We start from the raw sequence: 14,399 nt of genomic DNA on the forward strand, positions 1-14,399 counted from the left end.
TGACTAAAAAACAATTTAACATAGACGGTTTGTAAATTGTATCTTTCATGTTGACATATTTCAGTCTGGATTTTAAAAAGATTAATTGCAAAACTGATACTGCATTTGACAATATGAACAGAACATTTATAAATTTACAGCATATTGCAATTCATTTCTCCAGCTTTTTTTCTTTAATGCTTTTCTCCTGTAAGCTGTGACTTCTGTCGAATGATTCTACAATTACAGGTGACACTCAGTGCCTTGCTCACATAACTATTCTTTTCTGCATATGTGGAGAGAATTGTGTGTCAGCAGATTACTTTATTGTCAGCGATGTTGTGGATTAACAGGATAATGTGTTCCAGTGTGCCCATTGTCCAAACAGGCTGTTTCCAACATGCAACTCTCGATGTCACAACATTTCAATCCATGATACGATTGCTTTCCTGGCCAAGATTAACTCAGTTAACTCAGATGGGAATTAAAGAAAGGACCTTGCTCTTGAAAAGCAAAATTTAATTTAAAAGGTAAGGGGCTAGTGAATGTCATTATTAATAGGAATGGATATTCTTGTCTGTGACTCCCAGAAAGTTAGCATGCAGGCCTATGAAACAGTTAGAAAATAAAAGCGTCCTTTATATTAAAGGGATTGATTATATATAAGTAAGGAAGTCTTGCTGCAATTGGATAGGATTTTGTTGAGATCATGCCTGAGTACAATATTCTTTCCTTATCTAAGAAAGGATATATTTGTCTTAGAGTGGGGGCAACAAGGGTTCACCATACTGACAATTTGTATGAGAGAGTTTAGATTAGATTAGATTCCCTACAGTGCGGAAACAGGCCCTTCGGCCCAACAAGTCCACACTGACATTCCAAAGAGTAACCCACCCAGACCCATTCCCCTACTCCTTACTAATGCACCTATCACTATGGGCAATTTAGCATGGCCAATTCACCTGACCTGCACATCTTTGGACTGTGGGAGGAAGCCAGAGCACCTGGAGGAAACCCATGCAAACATGGAGAGAATGTGCAAGCTCCACACAGCCAGTCACCCGAGGCTGGAATCGAACCCGGGTCCCTGGCGCTGTGAGGCAGCAATACTAACCACTGCTGTGCCGCCCACAATAAGTAGAGTTTGAATAGATTGAGCCTTTCTGGAGATGATTTGGAGATGATCTCATTGACATGCATAAAATTCTTCAAGAGCCTGACATGATGGATGCTGAGAGGGTTCTTGCCCCTGGCTGGAGAATCTAGAACTAAAGTCATAGTTCCATTTTGAGCTCCCATTCCGATGGAGATGAGGAAATCTTTATCTATCCCTCTAATTCTTTGCTGTTCTCTATCTGAGAGGGCTTAGTCAATGAGTATACTCAAGACTACATTTTGGGGCAATAAAGGAATTAAAGGATATTATGATCAGATAAATATGAATTTCATCCATGAATATAATGAATGGTGAGGAGTCTGTAATGGCTATACAACCATTCCTGCTTCTGTTTCATTTGCTATTAAACTATCCCAAGAGTGTCAAATGCTATATTCCCAATTAACTCCAGTACCTAAATTAGAGGAGAAGTTATCAATATTAATTGACACAATATCCTTTATTTTCGTCATTCTTCAAAACAAAAATTGAACATCATGATCAAGCAGATGTTAAAAATGCTACAATGCATTGAAAAATTGTTTATTAATATCTATTTTGCTTCCTGTCAATATTATTACTTCAAGGTTGTTGAAGAGTTGACTAATTCACAGAAAAATTGATATTCATTCTCTTTTGACCTCTTCTGTATTTATCTTGCTGCTCTTCCTCTATCTCCTGAAGATACTGAGTGGGATACCATGGTAAACATTAGTCCTTTTGTGGTTATAATCCATGTAGGTTTTGTTGGACATCATGATGCAGCTGGATCTTGTCCTCACTTGTTAGCTGCTGACCTGCGTTTAGAACAGGCATCATTGAATAACAATCAGAATCAGGAACCCTAGCTGATATTAATTATACTTTCTCTCCCAGCACACTTTCAGACTAAAGCACTGCCTAATTATCATGACACAGCTGTTACTCTGGCTGAGATTTTAATATAATGTGAATAGGAAAAAAACATTCCAGCCGATCAAGTTCATTACTTGCAATGAACAATGTACAGTCTGTCTCCTGAATTCTTAGCTCATAAAGAAAATCACCTGAGAAAGTCATTAAACTTTGGTATGAAGTCTCTGATGTCTTTAAACTAACTCTGGAAAATATTGCCATGTCTAAATAACATTTCTTTATGGTCTCTCAACAATTGAATTATTAATATCTAAACTTAGAAACATAACTTTCAATCAGATACCTAGTCAAATAATCAACTTATTTTAAATTATCTTATTGATCTAATAATTTTTGAAGTTATAGTTTATTTCTTTCAAAACAATAATACATTACTATGATACTACATTGAAATTATGAAGTGACATTCTAACTGTTTAAATTCCTAATTGCAAAATGGTTTTGCTGAGGGAGACACTTTTGACTGCTCTTGTAATTTTGAGGAGCAAAAGTAGAAAACAGTAAAAACGTGTAGATACATGGTGGCTTCAGCATAGAAAAATGTCCCAGAAACATTGCTTCTGAACCAAAAGACAAATATTTGGGGTGAGTGACAAAGATTGGTCACAGATTTTTTTTAAGGTAGGTGTTTAAAAAATGGTCAAAAATACAAATAGGCAGAGTTTTCTAAAGGAATTCCAAAGAATGTGGCCTGGGGACCTGCCAATGGGAGAATCCAGACAGGAGGAATGCACAAGATGCCAGAGACAGAGGAACTAATGTCAAAGAGCTCTGAAGGTCTGGAGGAAGTTACAGATGTGAAGAGGGACAATAGCATTAGGTGACAAAAGCACAAGGATGAGAATTTTAAATTGGAGTTATTGGGAGACCAGTAGCAAATACAGGTCATCATAAATTGGGGGTGATATGTGTCTGAAATCTGGTGAAGGTTAGATTATGAGAACGAAAAATAAAAAAGGCGAAGTTTACAGAATGTGGAATATGAGAGGCCACATGCAGCATTGGAATAATGAAATCTATGGGTGATAAAGGCATAGCTCAGTGTTTTAGCAGAGGGATAGACGTATTGCTGCTTTACTGGAAGTAAATGAGCTCTGCAAAGATATGTAGTTGGAAACTCAGCATGGTATCAATAAGGTAACTGTAGCCTCTCACCCCTAATGGTTGAGTTACATTTCACATGTGTTCACCCCATGACTTCAAATGATATTCCTATTCTTTCTGCACGTTTACTTTTCTATATGTTGTTGCTTCACCTGAAATGTTTTTCTTCTCTAACTATATGAAGTTCGTAAACCTTCATTAAAAATAGTGATTGTTACTGAAAATAGAAAAGGGACTTGAGGAAGCATTCATTTTGTTTTGCTATCAGAATGAGCAGGCATGCAATTTTGTGCATGGACCTCCATGTCAGTCCATTGCTGTTATTTCAGTCCGAATTAGTTTATATGAAGTGATTCTACTTTGGATCAACAACCCAAAACTCTCTGACAGATGGTTAATTGAGGCTAATTTTTGATATTTACAATTAAAAATCTGTTCCTGGACTGATAAGAATTTTCAGTTGGAAATACAGACAGTTTATGTTCAGAAACCAAGTTGGACTAATCATATTAATGCTGTGGCTGCAAGAGCAGGTTTGGTCTAGGAATCCTGAAGAGAGTAACTCAACTCCTGACTCTCCAAAGCTTGCGGGCAGAGGAAATGACCTGGGAGTTGCAGTGGGACCTCTCCAAAGCTTGTCCATCACCTATAAGGCACAAGTCAGGAGTGTGATTGAATACTCCCCAGTAGCCTGGATAACTGCAGCTTGAACAACACTTGAAAGCTTGACACTATCCGGGACAAAGCCACCTGCTTGATTTGCACCATGACCACTTTGAATTAATAATAAACTGATGTCTTCTTCATTGGATGTTACCATGTTTTAAGTACTTGTTCTTCCTCCATCACAAACCTGCAGCTTCAATACTGGTCAATAGGTCTGCTGCCTGTCAGCGATGGATGGATGGCATTCAGCTTCAAGATCTTGCTCCAAAATGAACAATGAGCTGGCTCCCTTCCATTAACTGGCACAACTCTTTAAAATGTCTGGTACATGTTGTGTGGGATCGGGATGTGGAATTTAACCAGGATACCTGATACTCTAGATGCCAGTCGAGCTGGACAAAGAAAGAGTGCAGAGGAAAGAATCCTGCAATCTGAAACGGTAAGTCTGATTTCTGTCCACAGATGCTGCCAGACTTGCTGAGCTTTTCCAGCAATTTCTGTTTCTGTTTCGTATTTACAACATCTGCAGTTCTTTTGTTTTTTTAATATTAGAGAATATTATAGTGCTGAGACGAAGGATGTCAGGGAATCTATTTGGAAAGAGTTAAGAAACTAGAGAATTATATGCTATGTATTCTATAGGAAGCCAACTAATGGGAAGGAAAATCACAAGTTAATTTGCAGGGAAGTTACAGAAGTGTGCCAAAGATAAGTAGTCGTGTTAATGAGGATATTGTAATATAAACTTATTGCAACAGGAAGGAGGAATAAATTTTGAAATATGTTTAGGAAAATTTTCGAGGTCAATATTTTTCTGTCCCAATGAGGAAAGAGGCATTGTAGCATCTGTTTCTAGTTATGAGCTGGATAAAATGGATCTAGTGTCAGTAGAGGAACATTTAAGGAATAGTGATCATAACATCATTTAGATGTTATAGAATTTACATTAGCTGTGAATAATCTCAGGCAGAGAGCAATCAGAAGTGATTAACTTGAGAAGTGCTAATTTCAGCAGACTGGAAACAGATGTGGCCCAGGTAAATTGGAATTAAAGATCAGCAGGTGAATCCATAATGAAACAAAAGTCAGTCTCTATAGAAGAGGTGCAGATATAGTTAGGGCACATTCTCACCACGTGGCAAATTAGGGCAAGCAAAGTCTGAACTTCCTAGATAACTAAATAGGTAGCTAGTAAGAAACAGTGGAGAAAAGATACACGTGATAGATGCCAGGGTAATAACAGAAGTACAAAGCAAGCTGAAGATAGGAAGTTCAGAGTGGAAGCAAAAAGGGAATAAAAGAGATAAAGAGAGAGTATGAAAAGAGACTGGCAGCTAATATAAAAGGGTATCTAAAGTTCTGTAGACATATAAATAATAAAAGAGCAAAATACAAAGAGAGAGAGAGAGTCAATTCAACATTAAAAATGAGCAACACGTGAATGGAAGAAGGCATACTCATACAAAATGAGTACTTATCATCGGTAGGAACCAATGAAGGAGATGCCACCAAAATCATAGTGAAACAGCAAGTGTTTGACTGGATAGGCTAAAATAGATAAAGAGGGGTTACTAGAGATGCTGTTCCTAATTAAAGTCATTAGAAATTATTGGGATGCATCTATATTGAAAGAAGTATGGCCACATTGACAACAGAGGCAATGTGGTCCCTTCCCTGTTGTGAGCTTACAGTTCAGAATGCAGAGATTGGTAGGTTACAACAAAGGCATTTTTCGTGGTGAAAGCCTCTGATGTATTGGACTTGCTGACTGAAGTAAGGGCATTTTGAGCATAAAGTCACTTCCTATTGCCTTAATGATGGGTGTTCCTTGGCCAACCTTAGTCCCCGAGCTGCTGTATGACTTGCCTGATGATTCTTAATTGCTTCCTAATTATAGGCTTACTCTCGTGCTGTGGGCCCAAGCTTACTTGAACTGAAATTGAAAGTGCTCAAAAATATTTCATCCACTAGTCTTCTTTAGATAGAAAATGGTTTCAGTGGAGTGACTGCTTTCTCTTGACAGCAAGTGACAGATGAGCTGTACTCAGTCTCCTTTTTGTCCTTGACACACAGATAAATCAGTATCAAACTGACATAAGCTTTCAGAAGAAAACAGTTGCCAGAAGATCTTACGAAAGGTGTTAGAAACTCTGAAGTTGGTAAGTTTTTTTCCAAAGTAACACAGTCATAGTTTTTTTTAAATTTTAACCAGCACATCTGACAAATTTGCACTATTTAGAGATTGTGTTTTATTCACCTGGGTTTGTCATATTGTCGTACATATACAATTTAGATCTGAGCGTTGCAGAATGTTTATGTTTTAGGGTTATCTGATAACTAAGCATGTAAAGGTATAAACTATTGTAATACTGTACCATTGGTGTAGCTACGTTTCTGGCCTTTTTAAAGGCTTGTTTACAAATTGGAGGAAAGTCAATATTAATAATATTTGAATTAGCATTGTTTGTTTCCTTATTTGGGTAATCAGGAAAATGCAATGTTCTGGCTGAAGAAGGTACTATATGAAATAATTAAAGCTTAATCTGTAAATAAGAGTGGATTTGAATTCTTTCCATTTCAGCAAATAATACCTTCCTGGCTACTATTTTTAACACTTGCACTATATAAACTGTTTAATGGTTTCATTTCTCTTGTCATCAAGTCTTACTTTAGGTGTTATTACCATCTCCAGTGGTACCTTTGAGTACTTCGGTGTTTTCCATCTGCCTACCTCTCAAATGAAAAAGACTGCAATTTATCAAAGTGTCAATCTCTCCTTCACCTTTTTTTTATGGTCTGGGAAGAAGAGGGCCATGAGATTAATGACTTTTAGTTTTCAGGACAAGCTGAGAGAAGTAGAATTTCAAGGAGATGTGATTGAGGTATACACAAAAAAAGGAACAGACTCTATTCATGTGAATTGGACATTGAGCTAAGTAGGTGAAAGAGAACAAAGGAACATCAACATAAATTACAAAAGCATTGAGCTAAAATTCATTTTTTAATAGATATTTTTATTGAAAACTTAACATTTTTACAAGTTTACAAAAAATAAAAAAAATCCCAAGTATAAACATTGATATACAATTAAATCTTAAATAAATAATAATCAAAATTTAATAAAAGAAAAATACTGAGAGAAAAAAAATCAAAACTCAACTAACTACTAATCTAACCTACAACTAACCAGAGTGTATAATTAAGTCTCTTACATTATCAAATAAGAGAAAGAAAAAAAAACCAACGGATAACCCAGAAATTGGGTAGTGAGATACATGCTCGGAATGTATTAACATCAAATGTAACAAAACCCGTATTCGTGTGGGATTCCTCTCTTAAGGAGCCCCAGACCATCCAAGTTCGCCATCTCAATTAAATAAAAGCCCTTGTTAGGATGGCCGAAATACCTGTATTTATATAATTCAAGAAGGGCTGCCATATTTTATGGAATAATTCGGTCTTTCAGTGCACCATATTTGTAAGGAAGTCAAGGGGAATACATTCCATAATTAATCTGTGCCAATTTGAAAGTCCAGGGGGGCCCGAAGCCACCCAGCTTACCAAAATATTTTTCCTTGCACAGAACGAGAGAATAGAAAATGATCTCTTCCCGTGCATATCCAGGGAGGGTAAGTTCGAAAAGCCCAAAAGGAGAGATACAGGGTCCACTCTAATTTCCGTTCCTAAGATTTCTGTCAGAGCACTTGCTACTTTAGTCCAATATCTACAGATCTTATGACAGGTCCATAGGCAATGTACAAGAGTGCCCATCTCTATTTTACATTTGGGACACATTGGAGATGCTCCTGCCTTAAATTTTCCCAATCGATCCGGTGCTATATGGGCCCTATGAAGTATCTTCAGCTGAATAGCCTGGGTTCTGTTGCAGATGGTGATTCTTCTGGCGTTTTCCCAAATGTCATTCCACATTTCTATAGAGATTTCTAGTCCCAAATCCTGATCCCATGTTTTAAGTAGATTGTCCATATCTCCCGATACTTCATCATGTAGTAAATGATAAATAGTACTAACTGAAAATACCCCCATTGGCCGTAGCACTCTACATTCTTTATCTGATTTATAAAGACTATCTAGTAACGTAGTCTTCTTCTGTATGTAATCTCGAATTTGGAAGTATTGAAAGAGGTCTCCATTAGGTAATCCGAATTTCTGATGCAGCTGTTCAAAAGACATCAGGACCCCTTCTTTAAATAGATCCCCTAAACAAGAGATACCCCTGGATCTCCAGAGTTTGAAAGTGGCATCTGTAAACCCCGGTTGAAATTCCCATGCTCCCACTATCGAAGTATAGGGGGATGTTTTATGTGAGTTGCCCTCATTTTGCCGCATTATATTCCAAGCTTTAATTGTGTTTAGTATTATAGGGTTTTTAAAGTGATCCGTGAAGATTTTCCTCTTGTCTGAAAATAAAAGGTTAATAAGTGGGCATTTTACTTGAGAAGCCTCGATGTCCAGCCAGATTGATTGCGGGTCAGACAAGACCCAATCAGTTATGTAACTTAATAGGGAACTTAACCGATATTTCCTGAAATCTGGGAAATCCAATCCTCCCCTTGCCTGTGGAAGCTGTAGCTTCTTCAGCTTAATAAGGGACCATCTATGATTCCAGATAAAGGAACCCAACCAGCCATATAATTTACGTAGTGCCAGCCTTGGCAGCATCACTGGAAGCATTCTCATAGGGTATAGGAGACGGGAAAGGACATTCATTTTAATTAGTGCTATTCTACCTAGCCATGAAATTGGAAGGTCTCCTCATTGCTGGAGGTCCTGCCTTATCCTTTCCAGTAAATGCACAAAGTTAGCCTTGTATAACTGACCAAATACTGGGGTAATAAAAATGCCTAAATATAAGAAACCCTCCAGGGACCACCGAAAGGGAAAGTGGGATCTGTCCACAAAGTGGGGTATCATAGCAAAGCCATCCATTGGCATAGCCTCCGATTTTGAGAAATTAATTTTATAGCCTGAGAATGCACTAAATGTATTAATAACTTGGATTAAGCGAGGCATGGACATCAGAGGATTACTGAAGAATAGGAGAACATCATCTGCATAAAGGGTAATTTTATGTTTACCTGTACCAATCCTCGGGGCCATTATATTAGGGTCAGCCCATATAGCTTCTGCTAATGGCTCAATTATTAGCGTAAATAGCAATGGCGAGAGAGGACATCTCTGACGGCAGCCCCTATCCACACTGAAGCTATCCGAGCCTAATCCATTGGTAATCACAACTGCTTTGGGATCACTATACAGCGTTGAGACCCATTTGGTAAACATCTTTCGAACGCCAAACCTTTCCAATGTGTAAAACAAATATAACCATTCAACCCTATCGAATGCCTTTTCTGTGTCTAATGAGACTACTACTCCTGGTATCTTTCCCTGATGGCAGGCCTGAATCATGTTCAAAACCCTTCTAACATTATTGGATAATCTACGGCCTTTAATAAACCCCGTCTGAACCTCCTTTATGATATGTGGCAATACCCTTTCTAGCCTCAATGCTAACATTTTAGAGAGGATTTTAAAATCTACATTAGCAAGGATATTGGTCTGTATGGCACGCAATCTTCTGGATCCTTTCCTTTTTTAAGGATAAGAGAGATATTTGCCTCTTTCAGCGAAGACGGGAGACAGCCCTGACTGTATGAGTTGTTATACATGTCCATTAGTGGACCAGCCAATATTCCTGTAAATTCTTTCTAGAATTCAGCTTGAAAACCATCTGGGCCAGGTGCCTTACCGCTCTGAAGTTGCCTGATTGTGTCAGGTATTTCTTGGATTGTTTGGGGAACATTCAAGACCGATACCTGTTCCGGTGTTAGGTCCGGAAAGGTCAAATTTTTAAAAAATGATTGCATCCTCCTAGTCCTGTCTTCACAATCCTGCGATTTATATAAATCAGAATAAAATTTTCTAAAGATTGCGTTAATCCTTTTATGATCATGAGTCAAAATACCCATACTTTCCTTGATAGAAGTGATAGTTTGAGGGGCCTTCTTTTTCTTTGCAAGAAATGCTAAGTATCTACCCGGTTTATCGCCAAATTCATATAACCTTTGTTTTGCAAATAATATTTCCCTCTTAGCCATGTGGGTAAGCATGGTGTTTAGAGCTGTCCTAAGGGCCGTAATCCTTTGCAATTTGATAATAGAAGGTCTGTCAGCGTATGCTGTTTCAGCCGCTTTTAAGCGAGCTTCAAGCAGATGCTGTTGTTCTCTCTTTAGTTTTTTTTCTGGGTTGCTGAGTATGAGATGATCAAACCTCACGTGTAAGCTTTGATGGTCTCCCACCTCATTGATGGGTTGCTAGCCGTACCTAAATTAATTTCTAAAAATGTTTTAAATTCTTGAGAGAAGTACCTTACAAATTTACTCTCTTTCATCAGGAAGGGGTCCATACGCCAATGCCAGGGGGATGTCTCATTGTTCCGCACCTTGATTTTCATATATACAGCAGCGTGATCGGAAATTGCTTTACTGCCTATTTTACAGGATGATATGGAATTTTAAAAAATCGGGGCAAAAATCATATCGATTCTGGTATGGCATTTATATGGATTGGAGTAAAAAGAAAAATCTCTGCCCTGTGGATGAAGACATCTCCATACATCTACTCATCCTAATTCTTTGTTCAAATCCACCAATTGTCTCGATCTGGGAGATACTCCTGCAGTACTCTTGGGAATCCTATCTATTTCCGGATCCATAATACAATTAAAGTCTCCCCCTATAATTGTATAATAAGCACCGAGACCCATCAATTTTGAGAAGGCTTCCGTTATAAATTTAAAAGGATGTGCCGGGGGGGGGGGGGGGGGGGCAATACGAATTTACAATCCCATATTCCTCTCCATTTATAAGGGCTTTAATCAGAATATATTGTCCAGATTCGTCTTTTATCTGATTTAGGATTTTGAAAGGGAAATTCTTCCGAATAAGAATAATAACTCCCCTGCTTTTTGAGTTAAAAGAAGAAAAAAAGGCCTGATCAAATCCACCCTGTCGTAATTTCAAGTGTTCTTTATCCAATAAGTGTGTCCCCTGTAGGAGAGCGATGTCAACCCTTTCTTTCTTGAGGTTTGATAATATTTTCTTCCTTTTGACTGGTGAATTACTCCCCTTGACATTCCAGGTGCACCACTTAACCGACTGATCAACCATAATCGTCCGGGCAAGTCCGAGACCCCTCGGGAGGGGAAACCCTATCCAGAACATCCCGAGCATAGAGCATATAAAATTCACAAAAACAAAGGCTCTCTAATACACTCACAACAGTATAATTAAAAACTACTTCTAAATAAAAAAAATATAAAACGTATTTAAATGGAGATTTTCCCCTTGTTCCCAAGGGGTATCATTTCCTTTCCAAAAGTCTATTGTATCCTCTCCCAACCAGTGCCCCACCCTTGACCCAGGTGCTCCTCAATAGGATGAGGAAAATTCAAATATACTACAGAGCTAGAGTTAACAGTGAGCACCCTACCCCCACCCCCCCACCCACACCAACACCTGGATAAATTTGGTAATGTTAATACCATGTATAAACATATATAACTATAAAATTACAACCTCAACAAGTAATAATTAAATATAATAATACAAAATAACAAGGGAAAACAACCCCGCTCCTAGAGACAGAAGTAAAATAGAATAAGGCAACCACCTCCCCCCACCAACATTAACTAGACCCCCCCCAGCCTATATATAGACAATAGACAATAGGTGCAGGAGTAGGCCATTCAGCCCTTCGAGCCTGCACCGCCATTCAATATAATCATGGCTGATCATTCCTAATCAGTATCCTGTTCCTGCCTTATCTCCATAACCCTTGATTCCACTATCTTTGAGAGCTCTATCCAACTCCTTCTTAAATGAATCCAGAGAGTGGGCCTCCACTGCCCCCTGTGGCAGAGCATTCCACACAGCCACCACTCTCTGGGTGAAGAAGTTTCTTCTGAGCTCTGTCCTAAATGGTCTACCCCGTATTTTTAAGCTGTGTCCTCTGGTTCGGCACTCACCCATCAGTGGAAATATGTTGCCTACTGCCAGAGTGTCCATAGAATAATAAAAAAAAACAAGGGGGGGAGAAAATCGTTAAGTAGAGAACAAATAAATAAATCCCTCTCCCCACCCCCCAAGATAATATTAAACAGTAAGGTAAAAAAAAGGGATGAATATATAAAAAAAAGGGAGGGGGAATGTAAACCCGAGTGGGGGGAAAGCAAACCAACATCAATTATCTCTTACAATTTATATAAGAGTGTCCAAAGATTCCTTGGCCTTTTCCGGCAATGCGAAGTTATACACGGATCCTTCATGGTTAAAGCGTAGCGTCGCTGGGTAGCGCAAGGAGTACTGAATATTTAAGCCCCTTAAACACTTCTTCACCTCATCAAACGCCTTCCTCTTTTGGACCAGAGCTGGGGAAAAGTCCTATAGATCATGGCTTGGGGATCTTTTACAAGATTTCTGGAGGCTTCTAAGAGTATCTGCCTCTCCTTATAGCTCTGCAGCCGAAACACGCCCGGGCGGGGGCGCTGATTCGAGTCGGGCTCGCGTATTGCGAACCGGTAGGCCCATTCTACCTTTACCTGGCCTGATCCAGCCTCCAGATTTAAAAGCCGTGGAAGCCACTGTTCAAGGAACGTTATAAGCTGGCCTTCCTTTTCTCGTTCGGGAAGGCCCAGCAAACGAATATTTTTTCGACGACCTCGATTCTCAAGGTCGTCAATGTGGTTCTCTAAGGTCCGGACTCGCTGTTCGAGAGTCCGGACCCGATCCATAGCCGACTGTGCTGTAGTTTCGGAGGTCGCGGCCTTTAGCTCCGCCCCTCTGACTCGGTGCTCGATTTCTTTAATGTCTCGGTCGTGGTTTCGCAGCGCGGCCGAGAGAGAGTCCCATCAGCTTCGGGATTCTTCAATAAAAGCGTCGATCTTCACATCCAGTTTGGAGAAGATTTCCACGAGGTTTGCCACCGTAGATAAGTCCCCTGGGGCTGCTGCGGGCGCCTGTGCTGCAGCTGGAGAGGGTGGAGAGGGGTTCCTGCTTGCTGAGAGCTGAGGGCTCCCTTCCCTTTAGTCGTTTTTACTGGAGATTAAATTGTTTAAATTCAATACTAAACAACTAATTACATTAAGTAAAAGCTATTTTAAATGATTTGGTGAGTGTGGTGGGGTGGGTGATCCACTTTGCCCAAGTCTTGGGAGGAGCACTGTAGACTCAGACTTGCTGGGTCGCCACCATCTTGGATCCCCCTAAAATTCATTTTAATAGGTACTTTGTTTCCCAGACTGTTGTTTACTTTAGGTATAAGATGCTAGCACATGTAATTTCTTTGTTCACAGGATGTGAATATTGTTGGTTAGACCAGCATTTATTGCCCATCTCTAATTGCCTTTGTGAATGTGCTGGTGAACTGTCTTCTTGAACCCAAAATTTAGTCTAGTCTATTTGGTGCAGGTACTCACACAATGCCACTAAGAAGGGAATTCCAGGACTTTGACTCGCAACAATGAAGGAATGGTGATGTATTTCCAAGTCAAGATGGTGAGTGGCTTGTAGGGAAATTACAGGTAGAAGTGTTCCCATGTGTCTGCTGCTCTTATTCTTCTAAATGGTATGTATCATAGGTTTGGAAGGTGCTGTCAAAGAAGCCTTAGTGAATTTCTACAGTGCATCTTGTCCATGGTACACAGTGTTGCTACTAAATGTTGATGGTGGAGCAAGTCAATGTTTTGGGTTGGTACAAATCAAGCGGTTTGCTTTGTCCTGGATGGTTCAAACCTCATGACTGTTGTTGGAAGTGTACTTTTTCAGTCAACTGGGGAGTACTCCATCAGACTCTTTTCAATTGCTGGTCAATGGTAACCCCCAGGAAGTTGATAGTGTGGGATTCAGTGATGATAATGCCATTGAATGTAAATGGGTGATAATTAGATTTGTTTTTATTGGAGAGATGTTGCTTGGAACTTGTGTGATGTGAACACTCTTCTGACCTTACGATGAAGGGAAGGTAAACACATGAAGATGGTTGAGTCTAGGACACTACTTGAGAAGCATCTGCAGGGATGTCCTGGAGCTAAGATAACTGACCTTCAGCAAACACAACCATATTTGTGTGAGCTAGCTGTGACTCCACCCATACAGTAATAGAGTCATAGAGATGTACAGCACGGAACCAGACCCTTCAGTCCAAACTGTCCATGCCGACCAAGTATTCCAACCCAATCTAGTCCCACCTGCCAGCACCTGGCCCATATCCCTCCAAACCCTTCCTAATCATATACCCATCCAAATGCCTTTTAAATGTTGCAATTGTACTAGCCTCCACCACTTCCTCTGGCAGCTCATTCCACACACGTACCACCCTCTGAATGAAAAAGTTGCCCCTTAGGTCTCTTTTATATCTTTCCCCTCTTACCCTAAACCTATGTCCTCTACTTCTGGACTCCTCCACCCCTGTGAAAAGACTTTGCCTATTTATCCTATCCATGCCCCTCATGATTTTGTAAACCTCTATAAGGTCACCCCTCAGCCTCAATGCTCCAGGG

At 39.6% G+C, this 14,399-nt stretch overlaps 1 long non-coding RNA gene across 1 annotated transcript in view; it reads left to right on the top strand.

The window, feature by feature from the left end:
• Positions 1–327: 327 nt before the first annotated feature.
• LOC122557316 (uncharacterized) overlaps positions 328–14,399 on the top strand; it is a 67,207-nt gene continuing 53,135 nt past the window's right edge. The window contains exons 1-4 of the long non-coding RNA XR_015758637.1: positions 328–509; positions 4,014–4,259; positions 5,894–5,979; positions 13,309–13,395. This is a non-coding gene — a long non-coding RNA (uncharacterized LOC122557316). The remainder of the gene's footprint in view (positions 510–4,013; positions 4,260–5,893; positions 5,980–13,308; positions 13,396–14,399) is intronic.

This window comes from Chiloscyllium plagiosum, unplaced genomic scaffold (assembly GCF_037043375.1).
Source record: "Chiloscyllium plagiosum isolate Xiang-an unplaced genomic scaffold, Cpla_swu_hap1 HiC_scaffold_11, whole genome shotgun sequence".
NCBI lineage: Eukaryota > Metazoa > Chordata > Chondrichthyes > Orectolobiformes > Hemiscylliidae > Chiloscyllium > Chiloscyllium plagiosum.